The following is a 19,316-nucleotide window of genomic DNA, read 5'->3' as shown; positions in this document are numbered from 1 at the left end:
TTTTTTTTATGGGAAATTTCTTGTATTATTTATGGCAGAATTGTTTGACCCTCCATCCCACCTTCCTCCTAGTCTGCCTTCACAAAACTCCTGTTATTTGGATATTGGATTAATCCTCTAATCTCTCTCTCTCTCTTTCCCCTCTCCTCTCCTATTTTCTTGTCTTCATCATTATTTTCTCATTATTATTTTATAACCATTCTATTGAATTCATTGTAACGACCATAGTTTTTAATTATCAAGGACTCTTTCTTGTTTTCTGATAATTCTTTTTTTGTGTGAAGTTTTTTTTATCACTTTATGGGTGCAATTAATAATTTATTTCTCCAAAGCCTGTGCTCTTAACCATTAATTGTGTGTGTGTGTGTGTGTGTGTGTGTGTGTGCGCGCGCGCATATACACATACATATAGTTTTAAGTTTGCTTATATTCCCAGTGTTGTCTGTCTTCCTTCTAAGGTTGTTTGTATCTTTGTTTTGGTCTGCATTTCATGAATGAGCTTTCTCAAATTCCTAGTGTTCCTTGGCTACAACCTGAAAATTTAACTAGAAACTCCCAGGGTGAGGTTGCGTTTGTAACCTGGTGAGTTTTACTGTAAAGTGACTGTGTAAGGGGTGTGAAGTGGCATGTTGAGGAATGAATCTGGTTATTGTACTCATAGTTGTTTTGTGTTTTTTTTAAAGGTTGTTTTGTTTTGCTTCCAATCCTGCATGGTTATTGAATCTAGCAATTATTGTGTGCTTACTACTTTCAGGACATAGTTCTAAGTGCTTTACGGAAATTAGTTAAATTGATCCTCACAATAGTTCTCTTGCAGGTGTGAGAACTGAAGCACAAAGAGGCTGAGTAACTTGCCCAAGCTCACACAGCCAGGCAGGGCCAGGTACCAGCCTTTCTGGCTCCACTGCATCTCCTGCCTCTGAGGTGATGCAGATGGTGGTCTGGATGTTCTTATTGGACCTCATGACATAGCAGAGCTTTCTGCATGGTGTGCTGCAATACCAGTCTCTCGAGGAGCCTGGTCAAGGCCTGGGGCCACCCTGAGCAACCTTGTTCAGCTGCTTTAGTGCTAAACATATACTATAATTTTCTAAGTATTCTCTGTTGTGGAAAGGGTTGCTATTACATTTATTTTTCCTCTAAAACTTACTCTTCAGAAAAGAGGGAGACATCTTATATACAAGTCCGTACAAGATCTCTCTCATACTGAGGATTTTTCTCAATTGGCTTTATGTCGAACAGCCTGGAAAGCACATTGGTCAGTGTTGGTACTGAATACTTATAGAGGTAACTCACTGAAAGAAGCAATAACAAAAGAGGTCAAGAGATTTATACTCATTTAGTAATTATTCCTTGGAAATGATCTCACGATTATAAGAATTAGCGGTGGTAAGTTTATAAAACAATCTTTGTTGTAGAGATCAGAGTGATACAGTTTAAGAATAAATTATTTACTGAAACAAAAGTATATATGTATTAAAGTGTCATATACAGACTGAAAGTGCTCTCTGGATAAGGAACTTGAGGCTTAGAGAACATTAAGTAACTTGACTAGGGTCACATAGCTAGGAGGTAACAGAGTGACTCCACATATGTCTAACTCAAAGCTTTCTTATTCATTTGTGAACTCTGAATTTGTCTCAACCAGTGCTCCTCCTAAAACTGTAATTCTTGCTGCTTTTTATATAGTAAGTAGTGGCACAGTGCACGAAATTTGTGCACATTAAAAGGGAATTACTTAGAGCAAATATTTTAATATTGCTATTTGCCCTTTCTCTATAATAGAAGTGTCAGAGATGAAAGAAAATTAGTAAAACGTATATGAAAACCTTTCATATACAGACTGAAAATGCTCAGAGAAGATGGTAGCTCTGGGAAACTGCCAAATATCTCAGAGTGGCTCCTGTGACAACGGATATTGATGTCAAGTAGGCATGGGAAGGAGTAGAATAAAGTTTTTTCATGATGTATGAAAGTGTGGAAAAAATCAATATGTTAAGATATTTTCTTATATGATTTCAAGTGTGTATACATAACTTTTAAATAGATAGTTGACTATTTTATAAACATCCATATTATATTTATTCAAGTTAGCAAAAATAATTTTTGGAGCTTTTCACTAAGAAAATGGGGATAACTTTATAATAAGGTTGTCTCACTATGATATATATATATTTAAATCTTTATTGTTGAAAATATTACATATGTCCCCCATTTTCCCCCCATTAACCCTTTCTAGCTGGCCCCCATTCCCCTCCCCAGGCCTTCACCACCCTATTGTTTGTGTCCGTGGCGACACTATGATATATTAGTAGATATATTAGTCTTGGACCATGTTTGCTTTGTTGGGCTGGGCTAAATCCAACTTGATCACATATATGCATTTTTATTATTCTGCTGAATTCAATTTGTTAGAGGTTTATTTAGGATTTTTGTGTCGAGTCAGGAGTGAAAAGTCGGGGAGGCTTTTTCTCTCTGTGTCAGGTTTTGTTGTCTTGGTTATGCTCACTTAATAAAACAGTTTGGGTGGTTTTTCCGTTTTTTTTCTCTGCTCTAGAGCAAATTCACAGGCTGTTTGAAAGATCTGTCTGTGTAAGCTGGTCCCTGAAACCATTTTTGGAGGCTTTTTTTTAAAAAAAAATTATCTTCATAGTTTAGATTTTTGCTGAATTATATCTAGGCGTGGGTCTTTAAAATATTTTAAAATTAATTTTGCCTGAAATACAGTGAACCCTTTGATCTCTACGCTGAGATTATTTTTCACTCCAGGAAGTTTTCCCTGTTCATATTATAGCTGTTGCTTTTGTTCTGCTTGATTTATTTCTCAAAAGTATCTTTAATTAGTAGGTTGAATCACTGACTCAATGTCTCTTTCATCATTTTCTGTGTTTTGTCCTTTTTCTCAGTCTTCTGGATCCAGCTCCTTTGCATTACATTTTTTCAATTTTAATTCTGCTCTTTAATATCGCCAGTGTAGATTGCTATTGATTTTGTTTTTAGTTGCTTTGCAATCCTTTGTTTGCCTTAGTTCACTGGTCATGTCATTAAGCATTAAAGCTCAATGTAACCTTGTGAAATAAGTTTCTTCATCTCCATTTTGTAAATTTACTAGAGGCCCAGTGCACGAATTCGTGCACGGGCCTGGCCTGATAGGGGCCCATTGGGCCTGCTGGTGGGGGGGAGGGGGGGTGGGGGGGGAGGGGTTGTGGGCAGTTGGCTGGCTGGCCCGCCCCCTATTAGGGTGTTGTGGGCTGATTGGGGGCCAGGCTGGCCAGGTGTGGGGGCGATCAGGGCCTGGATCAGGCTGATTGGCTGCCACAGTGTGTGTCATAGCCATCGGTCGTTCCAGTCATTCTGGTCATTCTGCTGTTCCAGTTGCTGGGCTTTTATATATACTAGTATAGATAAATGAAGAATGAAAGAGGTTAAGTGCTTTTCTCACGGCCACTACTACTCTGAATGTCTTTCACTCCATATGCACATTTTGGAATATTAACGCCCAATGTGATGGTGTCAGAAGGTGGAGCCTTTTTGAGAGTTAAAGGCTGGGAATGAGATGGTCCGATAAATGGTGTGCTGGTGGGGAGGAGCCTGGGCAGCATCCTCAGCTATGAGCCATGAACATTAGCAAGGGCAGAATGGAGAACAGTCATGTAGTAGGAAGCTCAGCACGGCTGGAGCCCAGAGTACAAGGTGGGGAATGGTTAGATGTGAAGCTGGAGATTGTAATGTAAGACCTGGCTCAGAGCGGAAGGAGGTAGAAGGTGCTCTGAAGGCCGAGGGGAAACATCAAAAGGTTTTAAGTAGGATCATATTTTCATTTTAGGATTAGTGTGGAGGATTATTGAAGGCAGATTGGCGTTCTAGAAGGTGATGGCGGTCAAGAGGGGTAGAGGGTAAGGAGGGCCTGAGTAAAGGCAGAGAGAAATTTGAAGGAGATGAAAGGACAGATTTAAGAAATGCATAGGAGAGCGTGGACAGTTGATCTCTGAGAGTCCTTGTTACTAGGAAAGTTGAGGTGCTGTAATTCTGTGCTTTCAGAACTTCCATCAGGACTGGTGATAGCCTTTGATGGAACCATCCCTTCTGGGGTGCATTTGCAGAGAGCTGGAAAGAATGCAGCCCGTGGCCAGAGTGCCCGTGTAGTCCACAGAGCAGTAGATTCATAGTCCATTTGAGACTGGGGTGGGGTCTACTGGGAAATGTGCAGAAATGGCTTTGGCTGTCACAGTGTTTTGAGGGTGAAGTCATTTGAAGGACCAGCCCTGTAGTGCTCAGGCAGCTCTGCACAGTGGAGACATGTCCTGCCCCAGAGGGTCAGGAGACTGTCGAAGAGCCCTGACTGGACCCTGTTCAATAGCAATTTTTTACTGAAACCAATAGAGGCAATTATTACAGACCTTAAACTTTTAGCATTTATTTTCTGAGCTTTCACAAAATTATATGTAGATTAATATCTTAGAGTAATAAAGAGTCTGAACTAATTTGTCTAAATCTTATGTCCTTTTCTCCCTTATATATAGTATTCCCTTAAAAACTAGCTTTATGGTTTTAAATGTACTTATGCAATTGGCAGGCTTATTAAATATTATAGAAATTCTGTGCCAAAAACAAAGTAATCTGAGTGCTGGCAAACCAATCTCACTAGGTTCTTCAAACACTTAAATGAATTTCTGACAAAGCTAAGGAAGACCTGTTAAGTGAAGAAACTGTGTAGTGTGTCCACACTGTCTTTCTCTTTGCAGTTACCTCTTTATTCAGCACATCTACCATAGAGGGAAGTAACAACACATGGCTCAAAACTAGGAGACTCTTCTTTCCGAGCCAGAAGTCAGTCCATTTCACCTCTTAAATTTTTCTGTGTTAATGTCCATGCTGAAAGCATATTGGATCGCTTTAAAATTTTATTAGCAGTAGGTAGTACATACAGATTTGTTGACTTTTATTGAGAAATGATAATAACCAATACATTTTGATGGCCCCCAGAACAGTCCTGCATTTGCATTCTCTTCAACAAACCATTGACTCCACAATCCTACAGTTTCTAAGGCAGAAATCTTTCTCAATCCCTGTTTATCAAGATCTTCAATGTTTTATTATATTGCTTATTGCTTGTGTGCCGTAATACTGTATTTTCCATATTATGACATTTTCAGCATGAGAAGCATGAAAAAAGTCTTTATTTTCCCATTTCTATAAGGTGTGGCCTTCCCTGACTAATAATTGGCCTATGCGTTTATAAGTGGCCTCTCCCTGAGCTTATGATTAATGAAAAATACATATTGAACTGAGCGTATTTATTGACTAAATTGCAAGAAGCTTTCCAATTTGTTTGGATTTACTTTCTCCTTTTGTGTTGCATTCCATTTTAAAGGTCACAGTTAAGATGGATCTATTTCTTATATCATACATTCCTCTCAGAACTCATTGGAGCCAAAATTCCCTGTGAAGGCAAGAGGAATGTTAGGTTGGACAGATGCCCTGGAGAATGAAGGAAGGTGAGAAGTAGATTCCTAGTAGAAATAATCCCATGGGAACCACAGTCACAGCCAGAGGAAGGGGCTGATAGAAAGCTGGGTGACCACAAACTCTGTATGCAAATACACAGTCGGATGAGAGAAGGAACCAAATAGCCTAGGAATTATTACTTTAGGAATCAGCAAAAAGCAGATTGTATTTCAGGGTTTTTGGTCTGGAATTTTAACATTTACTGTCATTATTAATAGATGGAAGAGACAAATTTAAGTAGGTTTCAAAGAAGGCACTTAATTATCTGTTGAAAAACAAAAACTGTGTATTTATATTCATATCTTCAAGAATGTAAAAATAGGGATTTACTCTGTAGCAGTTTTCTTAGGAAAAAAAGAAAAAGAGTGGCTAAGTTTTAGCTACTAGAACCCAAACAGTGTAATTCTCTTCTATTTTACAGTCCACACGTGGGGTTCTCCTCGAGGCAGTGGTAACTGCTTTTTTTTTGAAGCAAGGCATTTGATCAAAAATTAGAGTTCCACGGCTAGCTTTTGCTGGCGTTCTGTCCCAAATTCCTCTCTACTTGGGGTTTCTACAATGATTGCTGTGGTTTTCTGGCTTGATCTGAGGCCCTTGTTTCGTCAGCGGAGGAAAGACTGCCGGCTCCTTCCCAGGAGTTTATGGCCCTTGCTCTTCAAGGAGGGCTGGGAAAGAGTGCCCAGGCTCTTTGCGGGAGATAGCCCTGCTGGGCTTGGCCTCAAACATGCGTTGCTTTCAGAAGCATGAGATCCCCCCCACCAGGCCTAAAAACAATCATAAAAATATATTTGAAAAAATCCCCATCGCTTCTCTTGCTGACTTTGGCAATTAGGTACAAAGCATCAACAGAATGTTGTATACAGAAATTCTGCCTTCCAGGCTTGTTCCCTTCTTGCAGAACAATCCTTAACCTTGTGGGGCTCTTTTCTCATGTTTTCTTAATGAGAAAATATTTCAGAGATTATTGGCACCACAGGTTTCTTCCTTTTCGGGGTTTTTGCTCTTAACCAACTGTAATCTCTATGATCTCTTTTATATTTTTCCTTCACAGTATGGGCCACATCTAATCAACCCCTCCTAGGATGACTTTTCCAAGTACAGTGAATTTTTTTTTTTTTGTCATTTCCATCCTAGAACACTTTCTTATTTGTGTGCATATACCTTTTCAAATTAGTGTTTTGGATTTCTTCAGGTAAATATCCACTCTCTCTAAAAAAAAATCAATGGAAAAAATATTCTCGGATGGATTAACCAAAAAAATTAATACATAATCATGGTAGAAAATGGAAAAAAAAAACTATTAAAAGGTATAATGAAGAAAATAGAAATAATTCATTATCTAACACCCAAAATACTGCTTTCCCTGTTTCCCATAGATTTTTGGGTTGTTGTGTGTTCATTTTCATTTGATTTCTTCCTTGACCCACCCAAACTAAATAGTTAACTTCCTATGGTGAAAATTTCTCTGATATTAAAATTGTTTGAAAACATAAATTTTAATAATAGCAGTCATTTGAACAAATCATGATTTGGGTGACTACATCTTGAAAAGAGATTATTTTTGGCTAAAATTTTGGGTATCTTAATTTTATATGTTCACATAAAATACATAGTGGTAGATAATAATTGCGATGCACGTAAAGTGGTAAGTCTGTACATTTCAGCTCCCAATCACAAATGTGCAACACTGAGCCCATGTTGAAATGTGAATCAAGAGGCTCTAACTCACTTTTAAAATAAACCGATAGGAACCACTACATTTGATTATAGTATAAGAAATTTGAGCATCAAATGAAATAAATAGGTTCCATCATACAACAAGACAGGAAAAATACTAAGTCCACCCAAATTGTTGTGATTTTTTAAAATTTACTTTCCAATTACAGTTGACAAACAATATTATATTAGTTTCAGGTGTATAACATATAACTTATGAAGTGATCACTATGGTAAGTCTAGCACCCATCAGATACAATATATAGTTATATCTAGAGGCCTGGTGCATGAAATTCGTGCATGGGTAGGGTCCTGAGGCTTGGCCAGTGATCAGGGCCAATTGGGACCTTCCGGCTGCCGGTCAGGGCCTTCCTTTGTTCCGTGCCACCCCCTGGTGGTCAGTGCACATCATAGCAAGCGATCTAACTCTTAGTCTCCCGGTCGAACTCCTGAGGGGACACTTTGCGTATTAACCTTTTATATATATAGATTATTGACTATGCTGTACTTTATATTCTGGTGACTATTATTATAACTGGCAATTAGTACTTCTTAATCCCTTCCACCTTTTTTGCCTGTTCACCAAACCCCGCTTCCCCCTGTCTGACCATCAGTTTGTTCTCTGTATCTTTGAATTTGTTTCTCTTTTGTTTGTTCATTTATTTTGTTTTTAGATTCCACATATCAGTGAAATCATGTGGTATTTGTCCTTCTTTGTCTGACTTACTTCACTTAGCATAATACTCTCTAGGTCTATCCTTGCTGTTGCAAATGATAAGATTTCATTCTTTTTTATGGCTGAGTAATATTCCATAGTCTATATGTACCACACCTTTATCCATTCATTTATCATGGACATTTAGGTTGCTTCCACATCTTGGTTATTGTAAATATTGCTGCAATGAACATTGGGATGCATATACCTTTTCAAATTAGTGTTTTGGATTTCTTCAGTAAATATCCAGAAGCGGAAATGCTGGGTCATAAGACAGTTCCATTTTTACCTTTTTGAGGAACTTCCATACTGTTTTCCATAATAGCTGCACCAATTTACAATCCCTACCAACAGAGCATGAAGATTCCCTTTTCTCCACATCCTCACCAATACTTACTGTTTGTTAATTTATTGATGTTAGCCATTCTGAAAGGTGTGGTTTTAATTTGCATTTACCTGATGATTAATGATGTTGCGTATCTTCTCATATGTCTGTTGGCTATCTGTATGTCCTCTTTGGAGAAGTGTCTATTCAGGTCCTCTGTCCACTTTTTAATTGGTTTGGGAGGTTTGTTTGTTTTTGTGTGTGTGTTGAGTTGTATGCATTCCTTATATAATTTGGATATTAACTCCTTATTGGATGTATCATTGGTTAATATCTTCTTCCATTCATTAGGTTGTCTTTTTTTATGGTTTTCTTTGCTGTGCAAAAACTTTTAGTTTGATGTAATCCATTTGTTTATTTTTTCTTTTATTTCCTTTACCTAAAGAGCCATCCACAAAAAATATATATAGTGCTGAGAGTCATGTCAAACAGTTTACTGCCTATGTTTTCTTCTAGGAATTTTATGTCTCACATTTAAGACTTTAATCCATTTTGAGTTTATTTTAGTATAGGTGTGAGAAAGTAGCCTAGTTTTATATATATATATATATCCACTTTTCCCAACTTTTTGTCTGTGTCTCAGCATACTTTATGATATTTAAAGTAAATTAAAACTATATTTCAAAAGCCTGGCCCTCTTCATGGTTTTGGCTGATAGGAGAAGGACTGGTTGGTAAGGGAGATTCTGCTCTGGCTGACCAGGAAACTTTCCCAGAGGGTCCCACCAACTCTCCTGAGTCCTGTCCCATAGCTCACCACATGTTTTCAGTAACCATGAAAATGCTTTTAAGTGATTGAAATGATACATTCATTCTTCTTTCCAATTCCTTGACTATTCTTTCAGCAAAGCTGCTTTAAACATAATTTCTGATTACATGTGTGGTTTTTACCAAGAAATGGGAATGGATCGTGGTATTGTGAATTGATCCCAGCAGAAAAAATTTCCTCTGAAATGCAGGAACCTTAGTCAGATAGTTGGAGAAGCTCCTGTCTGAGCTCTGCTCCATGTTATAAGCTCAGAACATACCTTCTCCTTGGCCTTATGATGTCAGCTTGTCTGGTTGAGTGAAATTGCTGTTGCAATTATTTGGATGATGCAGTTCTTCCTGCCCCACCTGCTGTGTTGGTAAACCTGAAACCATCATGGCAAATATGTTTATTTGCTTTCCCCTGAAATGCGCTGCCCCTTTTTACCTCCTGCAGATAAAAATTGACAGGTCCTTTTCCTGAAAGCCAAAAACAGTGATGGGAACCAGGTGGAAGATACGGCTTTTAAAATGTAGTTTTAATTCATTTTAAGTTCCACAAAGTAGGCTGAGTCACAGACAAGCTGTGCGCCTCACCAGATCACTCCATGATCTCACTTTCCCTCTGGCAAACCTTTTTCCATGCAATATGGTGGTATCACTGGGGTGTCAGGAACAGCTTGCTTGAGAGGAGTTTGCCTATGAGCTGTGAAGGCTGCCAGACAGCATCTCTCTAGTCCAGCCGTGGGCAAACTATGGCCCGTGGGCCGGATCCGGCCCGTTTGAAATGAATAAAACTATTGAAAAAAAAGACCGTACCCTTTTATGTAATGATGTTTACTTTGAATTTATATTAGTTCACACAAACACTCCATCCATGCTTTTGTTCCGGCCCTCTGGTCCAGTTTAAGAACCCATTGTGGCCCTCGAGTCAAAAAGTTTGCCCACCCCTGCTCTAGTCCGTCTTCTGTCTCTTTACTTCGTCTTCAGATTCACATGGTCTTCATGTACTACAATAAAATGCTATTAACCACCCTCACAGCAACCACGTAGTTGTAGGTAGTGAAGCCTGGTTACATGACCATTCACCAGAAGTGTAGTTTTAGAATTGACGAAAACCCGCATTGACTCCTCAGCTTCTTAGAATGGATACTTTGAATGAAACCACTGGAATCTCCAAGATGACAGTTGACCTTACTCTTGTGTACTGAGATGTCTATTTTAGATTCTCCCAATTACCTCCTTTTCCTGTCTTTTTTAATTATTATGGCCAATGAAGTCAAATAATATGATAGAAGAGATTTGAATGGGCTTTAGGAAAAGAGGTTTAATTGTGTCTTTGCTTCTAACTAGCTGGGCAGTTTCTCCCACGCCATCCATCTTTCTTGATCTCATCATTTTCACGGTGCCCTCTGTGATATCATTTGATACTCTGTGGTCCCATTATGGAAACTCAGGCACTCTTTTCTGCTGGGCAGAGCATCTTCTAAGCAGACTCACAGTCTTCTCTGCATTTATTTCCAAGTCACTTTCTGATTCCCCGAGTGATTCCACCAGGATGAGAACCACTGCTACAGGGTCTAGGCCTAGGGACTCATTATTATAAAAATTTTTCCTTTGCCACATGTTTTTCATCCTTAAGTCAAGGACAATGTACCCTTCAGAAAAGAATGACTTTTATAATTCTTCTATAACTTAATCCTCACAGAAATTAGGATCCAGCCATTTCCCCTTTGTGTGACTTTTATGAATATTTTGCATTTTCCATTTGTGTTCTTGCTTATTTTCCACTCTCACTATTCATCCACACTTGACCAGTGGTGATTCAAAAGAACAACAGAAGCCCTAACCGGTTTTGCTCAGTGGTTAGAGTGTTGGCCTGCGGACTGAAGGATCATGGATTCAATTCTAGTCAAGGGCACATACCTTGGTTGCAGGCTCAATCTCTGGCTCCCATCGAGGAGCATGCAGGAGGTAACCAATCAATGTCTCTCTCTCTCACATCAGTGTTTCTTTCTCTCTGTCTCTTCCCTCCCTTTCACTCTTTCTAAAAATCAATGGAAGAAATACCCTTGGGTGAGGATTTAAATAAAAAAGAACAACAGAGTGTACTGAGGTGTCTATTAGATACAGAGTAAAGCTGGTTGACTTTTATGTACCAGTATTGAACCTGCCTTTGGAGCGATGGTTTTCAAAGTATGATCTCCGGAGCAGCATCATTACCATCGCCTGGTGGTGTGTTAGAACTGCAAGTTCTCAGGTCCCGCTCTGGACCAGAAACTCTGAAGGTGGGGCCCGGCCATCTGTATTAGCAAACCTGCCAGGTGGTTTGATACATGCTATTGTGAGACAGCTGTTCTAGAGAGATTTTATGTTTTGAGGTCGTAGAATTTTTAAAAATATTTTATTGATTTTTTACAGAGAGGAAGGGAGTGGGATAGAGAGTTAGAAACATCGATGAGAGAGAAACATCGATCGGCTGCTTCCTGCACAGTCCCTACTGGGGATGTGCCCACAACCAAGGTACATGCCCTTGACCGGAATCGAACCTGGGACCCTTCAGTCTGCAGGCCGACGCTCTGTCCACTGAGCCAAACCGGCCAGGGTGGTAATAGAATTTTTTAAGTGTGTTTAGATAGTTTTGAAGTAATCATTGTCCAAATTTACATGCTCTGGGAATAGGAGGGATATTACATTTCTAAAGGCGATATTTCCCTGCCTTCCTATCTTTTTGTCCTTTAGAAGTTTTAATATTTTTTCTGCTTTTAGAGAACCTATCAATATCTCTACCTGTTTGTACAGTGAAATTTTAGTCTTAAGCTAGTTCTATTATCATGGAAGATTTAATCATCAATGCTATTGACCGTAAATCATTTGTTGTTATTTAGATGAAACAGTGACTAATGAAACATTTAATTTCTCCTTGCTCATTTGTTTATTTTTCATTGAACCTTCCAGATGGCATCCTTTTTTTAGAATATAGACAAGGTTTACTTTTTAAAGTTACCCAACAAATCTGTTTGTTCTGTAATAGACCTAAAGATTGCTCTTGTCAGAGGGAAGTTTTTACGAAGTTGCGTGCTCCCTGGAACAGGCATGAACATAGCTGATATCCTGAATTAAGTGATGAAGAAGAGGCGAAGGGCGTCTGGTCCTAAGTGAGAAAACCTTGACCCAGAAAGTGGCAGCAGTAGACTTCAAGTGCAGGGCTCCACGCTTCCAGTCAGCAGTCTCTGCACGAACTTCACTGCCTTTAGATTACACAGTTCCCCTAATTGGCTGGATTTTTGTCAAGAGCTTGATCCAAGGGGGATTATTTATTTATTTGCTTTTATTTTTGTTTTTTTGTTTTTGTGGGGTTTTTTGTAATATATAAAGCACTTGCAATTCTCTCAAGGGCAACACATAGCTTCATTTAACTCCCTCAAGCCCTCTCACCTCTGTAAGTTGCACCAGGAAATTCAAGGTCTAGCCAGGAGCCCCCAAAGAGTTAAAAAGACAACCAGCCTCAGCGTGGAAGAAACTGATGTCAAAAACAGATGTTTCTCTGCAGGCCTTGCTGGATTCATAAGTCAGGATAAAGCCAGCATGTATGCATGCGCGTTAAAAAAAAAAAAGTCTTGGCCAGGGCTGCGGAGAAACGCAGTGTTGTCCCTCATCTGCAATTCCTCTTCAGTCCTTGCTGCATGGGAGCTCTGTGGCAGGGCTCCCCCGAGACTGGCGGCCCTGACACTTGAGCCATTAACTCAGAGCGCCCTCTAATCTCTTGTTTTCATTGTTGGTGTTCCGGCGGAGCTGCCCCTCAGCCCGCACAGACTTTGCCCGTTTTCATTGGCTGTGGGGATTGTTATTGGAGTGGCTGACAGCTGTCTGCCAGGCTGTCTGAAACTGCCTTCCTGTGCTCTCGGCCGCCGCTCAGCTTCACAGCACTATTGTTCCTGTTGAGCCTTTTTCTTAAAATCTTTCCCAGCTGTATCCTGATATGGTAAACCGCTTAAATTAGCTCCAGATTGTTCTGTTTATTTTATGTTAGATAAGCGACAAAATACAGTACCAGCAGCTGGCCAGAAGGAGGGGGAATGAGGATGGGGGGACACAAGCAAGGTCTTTTACAAAAGATAGAGTTCCCAGGCAAAGCCGTGAAAAGACACAAATGTGATGCAATCACACGTCCTGCATTTTACATGTGATCCTGATGGGCCGGCTAAGCAATGACTTTGGATCTGAGCACAGCTTACTCCCAGGTGGGCAGGGGCGGGGGGAGGGGGGAGGGGCGTGCGGGGGGGGGGGGGGGGGAACCAAGCAAGACCCCAGCATGAAGCGAAGTTTCCTTATGGGAACTAGACACAGGATCTCTGTCAGGTTGGCTGCCTTGTCCAGTCAGCTGTCCAGGTGCCCTGCTTGATGCGCTGACTGCAGCAGGATCCCCTTTTACGTTTTTAAAACTGTTCTTCCGTATTGTAATGCATGGTGGCTGACAGGCTCAAAGCTGGCAAAGTTCCCCAGTCTCTTTATCAGCTCAGCATTTGAAAATGATCCCTTCTCTGCTGTCATTCAAAGCTGGAAGTCCACAGACATTGAGTCCCCAGCACAGGTATTTGCCGCACAGCTGCGAGTGAACATGCTCAGTGGACTGGGCCCCTGTGCTTGTGCAGGTCATCTGTGCAACTGCTCCACCCCTGGCCGCGCCTCCTTGGCAGTTGTCTGCTCACAGGGGCGCTCCATGCAAGGCCTTTCTGAATACTTAACAGAAAGTATAGTCAGATAGAATAGATACTGTCCTGAATGAAGATAATGCCTTTGTGATGGTAGGAATCAATCCAAATAAAATATGAAAAATAAACTTCCGAAGGCTTTAACTCAGCTGAAGCATATGAACAATGCCAGCAGCCAGCTGAGTTACAACAGTTACTGAGAAGTTTGTCTGGGGTAACTCCAGACTCCCCAGGAAAGGTCCTCTGATGCATTCTAGCTCCACCAGGCTTCTAGTCCTCACCTCGAACCAAGTCCTGGGAACCCTCTCTATCAAGGTGACGGGAGAGAAGCGGGTGGAACGGGTCAGAAGTAATAAGGTGCCCTGGAAACTGCCTCTTAGTTTCGTTTGTGGTGGTGGGGAGAATAAACTTAGCATGCAATTAAAGGGGCACACAACCAACTCCGTAACAATAATTACCCCATCGAGCCCCCGTTTCCTCTGCTGAAATGTGCCTTTTCCTTTTCCTCTCCATCAAGGACCAGCACACAGCCAAGTGGCCTCCATGTCGCCTCTAATTCCCCAGTTGTCCCCTCTCTCTCCTTTCTCTGTACCCTTTTTAGTCTTCATTGTGGATAGTCTTGTATTTCTCCCATGGGCCAGGCTTTCCACAGATGACATGCCCCTGAGAGCAGGGACGTGTATTGAACCTCTAGTGTCTTTCCCCACAGTGTTGACAGCAGCCATGGGCACCGAGCAGATGCTCAAAGCCTGTCTCATCATTTGCTTCTGTTATTCTTACCTGACATGAGGTGTCATTCATTCTGCTTCTGTATTAATTCAGGCAAAAACAACAACGCAAAAGATCAGGCGCTGGCCCATTCTCATTAAAATCATGAGCACGTCCTTCTGGTGCTGGGCAGGCTGGAGGAAGCCACCTAAAGCCTGTATTTCTCATGGACTCCATCTAAAACTCTGGACAATACAGAAAACAACCGCCTGCACACCTGGAAAGTAAACAGCCGCCAAATGGTGAATGGGAATGAAGTCAAGGCTTTATCAATCCTTGTACCTGGAGTGCATTTGTGGGGTTTGTTTTCTCTCCTGTCTCCTGGCGTTGACCTAAGGGCTGATGTCTTTAAAGAACTATGGAGCAGGCCTGGGCAGCAGAGTCTCCATGCAGACTCCTGATTTCCAACCAGAGGTTCGGGAAAGGGGTCCTTTGCTGGAGAATATAGGGGACTTCCCATTTTCTGTCTTTTTCTCTCCCAGCTCTGCCTCAAGTCCAGTCCTAATTAAGGATTTCCATTGCTTTTGTGGTGGGGGATTTGGTCACCTAAAATCCCAAAAGAAGATTCTCTCCGACCAGAGGGAAAAGGAGCCACTTTTGTCCAAAGAGTGTGGGAGAATCCCATTATTTTATCCCTCTCTTTTCTTTTGCTGCCTTGCTCCCAAAGGCAGCTGCAGTTGTGCAGAAGTGCATGATAGAACAGGAGGCTGAAATCTGAGGGAAACCTGTCTTTATGACCAGAGGAACCGGGAAAAAGGAAACCCAATGACTGGGAAGTTAGGGGGGACTCTCAGAGAGGAGAGTGCTGGAGAAGAGGATCCCCTGATTCTGTGTGTGAGCTGACATACGTCCTGTTCTCACCTCTGACGTGTGCATGTGCCACAAAGACCCTGTCGAGTGTTTCCTTCCACGACCCGCGTGGAGTAGGGTTCGGTATCTGAAAGAGGAGCCGCACAACAAATGAGAGAAAAAGACACGAGATAATTTTGCAATATTGGGGGACCAGGCGGCAAGTCCCAAAGGACTTCCTTCCCATGCTCAGGCTGCTCCAATCTTTTATTGATCTGGAGTAGCCCTTAGGCAGGTGACCCCCTAGTAACAAACAGACTAGCCCATCAGCAAGGATTTACATAATAATAAATGGGGGAGTAGTTTCAGCTACCACTGTCTGGACAAACAGAGGTGGCGCCTAGCTCCGGGCTTTGCTAGGGCTTCAAAGGCACCCAGCCTTCGGGGGGTTTCTGGGAGTTCTCTGTCTATGCTTATCAGATAGTGAAGGCAATAAACAGTTTCCCACAGACCTAGAGAAGCAAAGTAAAGGCTTCAAGAACTCAACTCCGATGTAAACCACCACTCAGGTTCCAGACTAACCCCTAAGAGCTACACACATGAGGCAAACCCAAACAGCATAGCAAAGGCTTTAAAACTAAAGATAGTTTTGGCTTTAAAAGCATCACTATCCACAGAAGGGGAGACTAAACTTGGAGTTTGAATCTAACTGGGTTCGTTATAACCATTCCTCATAAGATAAAGTTGAACACTCTTTAAGTAAATGGAAAAATAGAACTTCTCAGCAGAGAAATAGAAAGAAAAAAGGGACCAAATTGAAATTGTAGAGGTAAAAAATACAGTATCTGAAATTAAAATTTTATACTATGGTCCAAGTACCAGAATGAAGATGAAAGAGGACAGGATCAGTGAACTTCAAGATAGAGCAGTAGATATTACACAATCTGAAAGACAGAGAGAAAAAAGAGAGACACCCTGGCCAGTGTGTTCAATGGTTAGACGTCAGCCTGCAGACTGAAGGGTCGCAGGTTTGATTCCTGGTCAAGGGCATGTACCTGGGTTGCAGGTTTGTTCTCCAGTCCTGGACAGGGTGTGTAGGGAGGCAACCTATTGATGTGTCTCTCTCACATGGATGTTTCTCTCTCTTTAAAAATCAATGAAAACTATGTCTTCAGGTGAGGATTAATACCAAAAAAAAAAAAAAAGAAAAAGAGAGAAAGAAGAAGAAAGAGGAAAAAAATGAACTGAGTTGCAGGGAGGGACCTATGGAGTAATATCAAAAGATCTAACATTTATGTCACTAGAGTTCCAGAAGGAGAGGAGAAATATTGATGTAGAAAAAAAATATGTGAAGGAATAATATCTGAAAACTTCACAGATTTGGTGAAAGATATATAGATTCAAGAAGCCCAGTAAAATCCAATCAGGATAACCCCCCCAAAACTACACTCACATTGTAATCAAACTGAAAACCAAAGGTGAAGAAAAATTATCCTGAGAGCAGCAGTCCCAATCATGGGGATTCCCCCAAGAGAAATGAGAACATGTTTATATAAAAACCTATACCCACATGTTTATAGCAACTTTATTAGTAATTGCTAAAAACTGGAAAGAACTCAGGTGTGCTTCAGCAGGTGAATGGATAAATGAAACGGGCACAACTCTGCCGTGGACAGCTACTCAGCATTGTAGCGAGCCATTGATGCTTTACCATGCATGGATCTCAGATGTATGATGTTGAATAAAAGAAGTCAGACTCAAAAGCTTACACACTTTATGATTCTATTTACATGACATTCTGGAAAGGGCAAAACTTCATCAGTGGTTGCCAGGGGCCCAGGGTAGGGTGGAGGGTTTGACTATAAAGGGGCAGTGCAAGGGAGTAAGTCTGGGGTGATGGAACCATTCTGCATCTTGATTGTGACTCTGACTATGTGACTCTATTTAAAATAGTCAAAATTCACACAACTGCATGCCAAGACAAGTGAATTTTACTGTACGTAAATCAGAAAATAAAAAATAAAAGATCACTAGCACACCATTGGTACATGATAGGGTTAATATAACTTCATGACTGACTACATGAAGTATGGAAAAGATTCATGTAATCTCTTAATTATTTTGAAGTCATTTTCCACTTGGTTCCATATTTAAACTTGCAGGAAGCCAAAAAATGGAATAAACAATGAGGCAGTCTCTTTGTGTACATACAAAAAGCTTTTCAGAAAAGAATTTTGCATCTCACGTGCCAGGCAGATGTTTTGGAGAGTCAGCTTACAACAAGAGGCCCTGATGAAAAATTGAGGTATGAGAGTAGGGGTCTGCACAAGAAAGGGAGACACATGGATTCCAGAAAGGATCTGCTGTTGTTTAAAAAAAAAAAAAAAAGCCAAGTGAATTTGATGGACTGGTGAAAACAAGAACAAAGAACCTGACATGTCCTGGAAGCCCTGGGCTTTGAGAATGAGGGTGGGATTTCGAATGCCCTGTCGAGAAGAATGACAGCTGGTGCACTGAGGTGCATCCTTGCCTGTGTTCTGAAATGTTCATGGGGTGGGCAGGCTTGGACTGTTTCCATGAAGCAGATGGTGTACATTCCTGTGACACCAGGAAGAGTCTCTTCTAAACACACCTCTCATCCAAAGGACAAAGGGACACGATGATGCTTAATTGCAGTAAGATCCCACCAGCTGCCCACTGCTTATTTCTGCTTTTGAAGTTTTTATCATCACTCTGCATCCTCTTATACCCTTATGGGTCTTACCAATTTTTATATACAAATGTCTTTTTAAAAAGCTGTTGGTTTTAAGAAACCATGGCCTATCCCTAAGTCACAAAGATACTCTTACGTTCTTCTAGAAAAATATTATCTTTGATCCATTTTTCTTTTTCTCATACAGTTTTTAGATATGATTCACATTGCTATAAAATTCACCCTTTACACTGTACAGTTCAGTGGTTTTTAGTATATTCACAAAAATTGTACAATCATCACCATTACCTAATTTTTACCACTTCCCCCAGAAATCCTACATCCATTAGCCTTCCCCTCTCCTCCCAACCTTGGCAACCACTAATCTACTTTCTGTCTCTATGGATTTGCCTATTCTAGACACTATAAATGGAATCATACAGTGTGTGGCCTTTTGTGATTGACTTCCTTTAGCATAATGTTTTCAAGGTTTATTCATGTTATAGCATGTATCAGTACTTCGTTCCTTTTTACTTTGTGGAATACTTCTTGTATTGCTGTATATTTCTGAAAATATATCACATTTTATTTATCCATTCACCAATTAATGGACAATCGGGTGTTTCCACTTTAGGGACTGTTAGGAATAATGCTGCTGTGAATATTCATATGTAAGTTTTTGTGTAGACATATGTTTGTTTGTTGAGTATATACGTAGGAGTGGATATTTCTGGGCATATGGTAACTCCTTGGGAGGAACTGCCAGTTTTTTTTCCAAAGCAGCTACACTATGTTACAGTCCCACCAGCAGAGTATGAAAGTTCCAATTTCTCCATATCTTCTCCAATACTTGTTATTATCTGTGTTTTTTAGTATAGCCACACAATGAGTGTGAAGTGGTATCTCCTTGTGGTTTTGACTTGCATTCCCCTGAAAAATTGGTGATGTCTGTTCTGGTCAAGAATGTTTATTTTGATTTGTTTGATCATTTAGTCTTATTTTTCATCCTGGATCATGGCAGTTCAGGAAACACAGAGTTTCCCAGATATTGGAGATATCTCTCTCTCTCTCTCTCTCTCTCTCTCTCTCTCTCTCTCTCTCTCTCTCTCTCTCAACATCCCTTTGTCTGTTGCTAAAATGCCTCCATTTAATGCCTCTTGTGTCTCATTTCATTAGGCTCAGAGACCTAGCTGCTTCCCACATGTTCTCCTCTTCCCCAGCCTCCTTCACTCCCCACAGCCTGGACTGTCTCCCCGATTGGGATGTCCAGTGTCACCAGATT

General features: G+C 40.8%; 1 protein-coding gene across 1 annotated transcript in view; it reads left to right on the top strand.

Moving 5' to 3' along the window:
• Positions 1-19,316, top strand: part of ARSB (arylsulfatase B) — a 136,073-nt gene that overhangs the window by 38,147 nt on the left and 78,610 nt on the right. The window lies entirely within an intron of this gene.

Source organism: Myotis myotis, unplaced genomic scaffold, assembly GCF_014108235.1.
Source record: "Myotis myotis isolate mMyoMyo1 unplaced genomic scaffold, mMyoMyo1.p scaffold_m19_p_5, whole genome shotgun sequence".
In the NCBI taxonomy this organism is placed as follows: Eukaryota; Metazoa; Chordata; class Mammalia; order Chiroptera; family Vespertilionidae; genus Myotis; species Myotis myotis.
This window is presented reverse-complemented; position numbering and strand designations above follow the sequence as displayed.